This window comes from Calypte anna, chromosome 4A, assembly GCF_003957555.1.
Source record: "Calypte anna isolate BGI_N300 chromosome 4A, bCalAnn1_v1.p, whole genome shotgun sequence".
Lineage (NCBI taxonomy): Eukaryota > Metazoa > Chordata > Aves > Apodiformes > Trochilidae > Calypte > Calypte anna.
The window spans coordinates 22,887,844-22,896,050 of NC_044248.1; positions in this window are offsets into that span (position 1 = coordinate 22,887,844).

Genomic DNA, 8,207 nt, shown 5'->3' on the forward strand with positions numbered 1-8,207 from the left:
TGCGCCTCTGGGACCCGCACCGGGCCGGGGGCCGCCCAAACGCGCCCCCCCCGGCCCCGCCGCTGCCCCCGGGTGGGGGAGGGAAAACCTGAGGGCGGCCGGGGAAGAGGAGGGGTGTCCGGTGCCCACTCCTGCCCGCCCGGGCGACGCCGGCGAGCCCCGTGCAGAGCGGTGGAGAGGACGTTTGTTCAGCCGTGTCAGCTCGGGGATGTGGTGCCTCCGAAACCTCCACCTCACCTCCTGTGTCCCAAGTTTTCCCACCCGTTTCCTTTGGGAATTTCAGTGGGGAAAACCACCCAGCCTCATCTTCCCCGCCGGTGCAGGGCAGAGGGCACTGCCGCTGCCCTCCGTTCACCTCCCCGGAGGCCGCGGGACAGAGACGCGGCACCGACCCTTGTCCCGCCGCTGGCCCTCGTCCCGCCGCCCTGGTATGGCCCGCGGCCGCCCCGGGATGTCCGGCAGTGTGGAGAAGAGGCTCGGCAGGAGGAGGCGGCGGCCGTGGCCCCAGGGCGCGTCTCACCGGGCAGGCGGGTCGGGCCGGGCCGGCTGCCCGCCCGGGCGCCCCTGCGTGCCGCGCTGCTGGCCGTATTATTCTTCCAGGAGCCTTGTAGGTTTCGGTATATTCATTCTCGTACAATGGGATTAAACACTAACCGTTATCATCCAAATTAACTAAACTCTGAATAGCAAATGCGGTGGCTTTTATTTTTTTTTCCCCCCCTCCTCTTTTGCTTTACTGGCGGAGATGGAGTTGATCCTCTTACTGTCTGTGTTAACCGCCAGCTGCAGGCACCTGCGAGGCAACTTTTTACATCAGGAAAGTTGTTTATTTTCTCGCTGGCTGCTCCTGCATCGCCGGATGAGGCAAGCCTGGGCGTCTGCGGGGCTGGGCGGCCGCGGGGCTGGGGGGCCGCGGCATCCTTGTCTGTACCGCAGCCTCGGCCTTCGGGGGCTTAACGGCGGGACAAGAGCCAGAGAGGCGTGACCCGACACTGCCACGATCCTCTGTCACCCTTATAGGGAAGCCAGGGGAAAGCTTTTAAAAAAATAAAAATTGTGTATTTCTGAAGTCCTCGTGAGCGCCTGCTGGGTCTCCTTGCGGGAAGCGCGTGCAGGGCTATTTGGCAACCCCAGGCGGACACCTCTGTCCCCATCTCCTACCCGGCTGTCTGGGGGACGCGGCGCGGAACCCCTGACCCGGTACGCGCGGAGCGGTGATAATCACACGGCCGCCCCGAGGCAGGGAGAGGCAGAGCAGCCCCGGCAGCCCCTCGCCCTCTGGCCTCCACCAGCCCGGGGTTTCCCGCCAGGTGTCGACGCGCCTCGGGATGCGCCCGTCCCGTCCCGGCCTGGCCTCATCCCGGCCTCGCTGTGCGCTGCCTGCGCACGGCTGCTGCGGGAGCGGTGGCTGCCGCAGGGCAGTTCGTCGCCCCCCGGGAGCGTTTGGCTCTAAAGCCACGGGCTTCGACGGGGAGACCAGGAAGGGCGATGTCCTTTGGGAGGTGTGAAGATGCTTTGAAGTCGCATCTAATTTTGACTTTTTAATGAAAACAGTTACTGATCTTCTCACTTTTTCTTCCCTCCTCTTCACTTTCTTGACTCCTATGTAACTTTGGGGTTCTAAGCTATATATTCTAGGCTATCTGTTGAAGCTCCAGTTAATTGAAATTATCTTTGTTGTGTGCACACAAGGAGCCAACTAAAAGAGGCTCCCCTGGGAAGTGTTGTCAGCGCAGTTGGTGGGTCAGTGTAGGAAGCCATGGCACAGCGTGGCTGGGGCTGCAGTTGACTTAATGCCTGTGTCTCTGGTTTGAGGCTCCCAGAAGTAGTACTGGAGGCCCTGCAGTGTAACGCAGAAAGGCAATCACACTGCTGGCCAGTCTCATGGCTGGTAAGGAATGGGAGAATGCAAATGGTGGAACAGGTCCTACCTGTAGGAGGAAGTAGCCTTACTCCATGGCAATCCTGCACCTGAACCAGAACCACAAGAGCTTAAGAGCTTTTCATTTAGTAGGAGTTTAACTCTCAACTGTACATATAGCAGCTCCTGGCATTGCATCTGCTTTTGCTGTGAGTTTGTTTACTTTCACACTACCAGTGAGGGTAGGCTGGGTTAGCAAGTTTGGATGAAGCCTTTCCAGTCTTTCTATAGCTCCTACTGCTCTTTGCCTCCAGATCTGGGGCTGCTTTGTTGTCATCATGTTCTCCATCTGCAGAGGTATCTCTTACCTCAGTGCTGCTGTTGCTTCCAGCTGCAGGTGGCCTCTGTGTCCTCCTCCTCTGTCCCAGTCCTGCCTGCCACCACAAGCAACAAGAGATATTTGATGACTGAGATAAAGATCAAAGTTTTAGAGATTTTACGATCAAAATTTAATTTATGGGTATTGCTTATCTCACAGCATGAGAAGAACATCATCTACTGAAGCATTCTGGACTTTTGAGGAGATCATCCTGTAATCAACAAAACCAAAGAGCCACAGCTACAAGCAAGGCTTCTTCTGTGAAGGACCACCTGGCAAGGGAGTCCTGTCATGAAATCATCTCCACCTCATGGCAGGTGAGCAAAACAGAGTTCTTTTACTGGGCTTATGGGTAGTATAGCATATGTATACATAATTCTATAGGAAAAAAGTGCTTCACTGATTAAAACAAGATGCAAATATACCTGTTTACAGATGCAATGCCCAGATGCAATTATTATACCCATTTACAGAAGCTGATTTACATTGACAGAAGGCCCAACACAGCTTTTAGCTTTCAAATGCTTGTGTGTATGTATATATATATATATATAAATATATATATATGCATATATATATGGCAAAACTTGAGACTGTGCACTGTGTGTTTGTACAAGGTGGGTGCCCCAAAGTGGTGGAGAAATGTTTGGCATTTCCCTGGTGACAGTTATCTTCTCAAGAAGACAGCTATCTTCTCAGAATGTGTTGATCTTTAAATGACAGCCCATCAAGATGACAAATGAGTGCTAAAATTAATTTCAGTGGGATTTAGGTTGTCTTGGATCTGTGTTGCAGTGCAGCTTAGACTGCTTGTGGCTGAGTCCAAACAGCTAGACTTAGTGCCTGCCTGCTGTCAATAAAGACTGAAAGATTTGGTTCAGAAAATATGAGGGCTTTTTCTGCAATTACACCTATAATGCTTCTAAAAATCTCTACCCTCTCCTTTCCAGTTGTAGTAAAAGCTAAAACCTAAAAAAAAAATAATTAAAACCTAAAAAAAGTAAAAACTATGCCTCAGCATCACTTCACAGGGAGGAAAGTGGTGCTTGATCCACTTGATAACCTTCTGTGATGAAGTGACTGGGTTGGTGGACAAGGGAGGGACAGTGGATATTGTCTCCCTGGCTTTTGTCATTGGCTCCTGTAACATCCTAGTAGCAAAGCTGATGATGTGTGAGCTGGATGAGCAGAAAGTGAGGTGGATTGAAAACTGGGTGAATTGCCAAGCTCAGAGAGGGATACTCCGTGGCACAAAGTCTATCACTCAGTAACCAGTGGTGTACCCTGAGAATCAGTACGGGACCTGGTCCCATTTTACATCTTCATTGATGACTGGGACAAAGTGTACCCTCAGCAAGTTTTCAGATGACACCAGACTGGGAGGAGCAACACCAGAAGGTGTTTCTGCCATCCAGAATGATGACATTCATGCAATGATGACACTCATGACATTCAGCAAGTGAAGTGCAAAGTCCTGCCCCTAGGAAGGAACAACCCCATGCACCAGTATATGCTGTCCTGGCAGACACCAAGTTGAATACAAGTCAGGAACATGCCCTCATAGCAAAGAAGGCTAATGGGATCCTGGGGTACATGAAGATGTTGCAAGCAGGTTGGGAGAGGTTGGGATCTTCTCCTCTGCTCAGCACTGCTGAGGCCACATCTGGAGTGCTTGGTCCAGTTCTGGGATTCCCAGTACAGGAGAGAGATGGACATACTGCAGAGAGTCCAGCAAAGGGTCACAAGGATGATTAAGGGACTGAAGCATCTCATGTACAGGCTGAGAAGGCTGGGACTGAAGAGAAGGTTGAGTAGGAAGCTTATAAATGGAGCCTGACTGTCTTTGGTAGTGACCAGTGACAGGACCAGAGGCAACAGGCACAAACTGAAATATGGGAATTTCTGTCTAAGTAAGGAACTTCTTTGCTGAGAGGGTGGTCAATGGCTGGAACAAGTTGTTCAGAGAGGTTGTGGGGTCTCCATTCTTGGAGATATTCCCAAGTTGTCTGGACATAATTCTGGGTCTAGGTGGCCATGCTTAAGCAGGGAGGTTTGACCAGGTGACCTCCAGAGGTCCCTGCCAACATCAGCCATCCTATGATTCTGTAATTCTGTGTCAACATTTAGTCCTGATGTAATTTGGTCCCAGTTTGCTTTGGCATAAAAGAAATGTATTTTAATTTCCCTAAGTTATAGAGCAGATTTGGCTCTTGCATTCTGTTTTCAATAGTGTGTGATTCCTTTGGATTCAGGGCTTCTACACCTGTGTCAAGCAGAGTCAATGGGAGGGAAGCACAGCCTTTTTTGCTTATTGTACTTCACCACATGTTTTGCTGTACTTGACTCATTGAAGATTCATTAACAACCACTATACTTATGACTGCTTTGCAAACAATGTTAATTCGATGGGACTTCAGAGCTTAATTCCCTCTGGAGTCCTTTGTAACTCTTAGCCACAACTTACTTTCTAGCTGAAGTGGAAAAGCAGACCCCTGTGAGAGATTTATGGTCTATGCAAAGCCTGTTAATTTAGTAATGCCATAGTTCAAGCATCCTATTATTATGAACCCTCAGCACTCAGCTTATTGCCTGGACTAGGAAACTAAAGGACTTCTTTTCAGCAAAGCAATAACCTCTGGGTTAGCCCAGCTTTGCTCTGACTTCCCAGAGATTGAGTTGACAAGAAACTGCTCCCTGTTACATTGACTTCCAAAGATATGGATATTGACTTCCTTGTTGCTAACTCCAAGAGATTTCAGATTTCAGATGCTGGGATTGCATTATGGACAGGCTGTGCTCAGCCTTTCCAGTTTAAATGCTGCACTTGTAACAGTCATGGCACAAACACAGAGGTTAGATGATGGGAACCGTTCCTCCATTTCCCTTCCTCTCTAGAAAAAGTGATGTGGTATTTGTGGTCCAGCATATTACACTGATGGTTGGCTTTTGAGATGTATCCAGGCAAGCAGGAGAAATGTAAGATCTCAGAGACTATGTGAAGGCAACTAATGTAAAGTTTGTATTGTGAAATAAAACAGAGAAAGGGACTGATAGCTCAGAGTTCCTGTGAAGTCTGTTGTGTCTCCGAGGCAAGGACTGCTTCCCCCCCAGTTGCCTCTTGCATCTTTATTATTGATGGGTGGGTGGGCAGCCCTCCTGCTGGCTCTTTTTCCTAAGTGATCCTTGTTGCTGAAGGTTGAGCCATCACTTCTTTTTCCCTCTGAATTGTGTAGAAGCATTAAGTGATGCAGTGTCTTGTATGTCTCATTTATTTAAAGAGAGAAAAGATGGATACAAGCAGAAAGGCAGGTCTGGGACATGCAGCTGAGAGGCTGTGTTCTGTTTGCTGCAGGGAAAAGGTATGTGACGGATGTTAAAGGCTTCTGTCTGAGATTTTGTTCTGTGAAAGCTCTTTCTGGATGGGTACTGGAAAGGGTTCTGCTTCTGGAAAGCTTAGGCTGTTCTTCAAGTAAAGTTCTTTGTCTTTGAACACTGACAAAAGCCCTCTCATGTTTGTGTGCCCAGAAGCAATCCCAGAGGTTATGATAATCTGTGAAGATCTCACAAATTTCTTGAAGACAAATATGAAATTAGATTGTTTGTCCTAGCTTTAAAATAATCACTTCTTACATATGTACCCCTTTGGCATAAGCAAGGTGAGATCTCTTTTGTTACACAGGCAAAATGTGACTGTTAAACACAAAGACCTCCTCTAAAAACTTTTGAAGTGTTTTGGGTAACCATCACCCCCTGCTAGCCCTGTCCTTTGCTTCTTCCTCAGCACACCACATTCATCTGACAGGCTGTCAGGGAGAGGACAGAAGAGCTCTGGTTCAACCTTGCATGGCCGCTCTTCTGCCAAAAAATGGGTAGATCTGATATGGGGGTATCAGGTGGTGACTAAATATTTTGCTGCTAAGTCCCCCTGGAGGGGTAATTTTAAGAATTCATTGAAACCTCAGCATTCACAATTCATGAGCAAAGCCCCCCTAAAGTTGAGATGAGTTAAAAGTTCGAAGCTTAAAACTGTCAGCAGTAATAAGCTATCAGATAGTGAGATGTTTCTGTGGATTTCTATAGTAGGTTTTCCCTTGTCCATCATTTATGACTTTTCAAGCATGCCTCAACCATAGGGGTAGAAAAGTATTTCTTATGAAATCTGTGGGTGCTGAAGCAGAAGTTTAAACCACCAAATAACATTAGAACTGAGTGAAAACAGGATGGTTTTTTTGAACACTGGAAAGGGTGTCTGTGATAAATACAGTGGCACCACTTTTTGTTTCGTCTGGTTCCCTTTTTAAACTAATTACACCAGGCTGGGAACAAGTACCCATGTCCCCTCTGGCTTTAATGCCTTGTCTGTCCCCATGGACCATTTGATGGAAGGTTATTCTACATGCCATAAGTGTGTGTAGCCACCTCATGCATGGTTTCAGAGTCCATTCTTTCTCCACATTCATACCCCATCCCCTTGGTGGCAGAGACAGGAGCGTGGCAGGGCAGCCAGACTGTGGTCAAGCTTTGGACCTTAGTTCCTTCTTTTTCTAGTAAGTTGTGTTTTAGGGTGGGATAGTGAAAACGAAGCATGGAAGTTCCAGTGCCAAAAAGGAGAGCTGGGAAGAGTTTGTCAATGCCAAGCAAGGGAATTGCATACTCTGTTCAGCTGATGTGGTGTTTTGCTGAAGCAACTTGAAACACTGCCTCAATATAAAAAATCTGCACTGCTATCTTATATACATAGATGAAGATTGATACAAAATGCAGGTTGGAATGTCATCACCGTGCCCCATGGCACATGTGGCTGACAAGTCAGGAGGGACTGGGGAATTAGTCCCCCACTTTGCTCCTGACATTTGCAGCTCCCAGCTCTTCCACAGCCCATCTGTGGTGCCAAGGGATAAGGAACCATGAGATGAAGAACAGCACTGCCTGTATTACTTGTCACCAGTAACTTTGAAAAACCAGCTTCATGGTGAGGCCTATTAACTCTCGTAGAACCCAGGGAGGTTTCTTTTTTAGCTTCCAACACGAGCATCTTCACACACCCCCTGTGGGAGCCTGCAGGGTTTTTGGGGAAGCTCCAGGGAGATCAGGGGTTGGCTGCTGCCCTCTAGTGATTTTCACCATGAGCCGAAATTTCTACCTTGACTTTTTTTTTTTTTTTTTTTTTTTTTTTTTTTTTTTTTTTTTTTTTTTTTTTTTAAGTCAAGTTGCTAAAAATTACCTTTATGTGTGATCAGATGCCTGAATTTTTGCATTATGAAGCAGTGCCCGATTCCCGAGGTCTCCTAGTTAGCAGCAGGTGACAGTACGGACTGTCCCCAGTGTGGGCACCGCCTGATACGTCTCTAAAAATACAGTTAATGCAACCCAAGCCTGCCCTGCTGGGTGTTACATTATCACTTGAGTTAGTTCTTTCCCACTTCTTTACAAATTGCTATACTTTGCTTTGAGTAAGCTTATAGATATTTTTTTTTCCTTAAAGAGAGCATTTTTTGCATTTTAAATATTGCTTTTTAATGATAGGCAACTCACCTTCCTTTCAAAATAATAATAATAATTACTCTTGGGAAATGTTATAGCATATAGATTGTAGAGAAACAGAGCATTTGGGTCAATGTAATGATGTAGTTGAGCGCTTGTCAGCAGCACTAGAAATCCTGGTTTAATTTTCCTCAGTGCTAACATGAGCAATTGCCTGCTAGTTAAGAAGTAGGATGGGTGCTTTTTCACTCATGTTTTTGATTCCTTGACTAAGTTCTCATCAAGTTTTGCCAAATGCAAGTGCTGTCTGAGCAAAGTTCTGCTCTTGGCATTAGAGGGCAGCCTTAAGGGCTTATTTGATTTTTTTTGCATATCAGCCTGGGTAGCATCTAATTTAAAGCAGGCTGGCATATGGCTATTTTTGCTCTATTACCCAGACTAAATGCAGTACAGTCGATTAAGAAAAATTGCCTCATTAAGCCT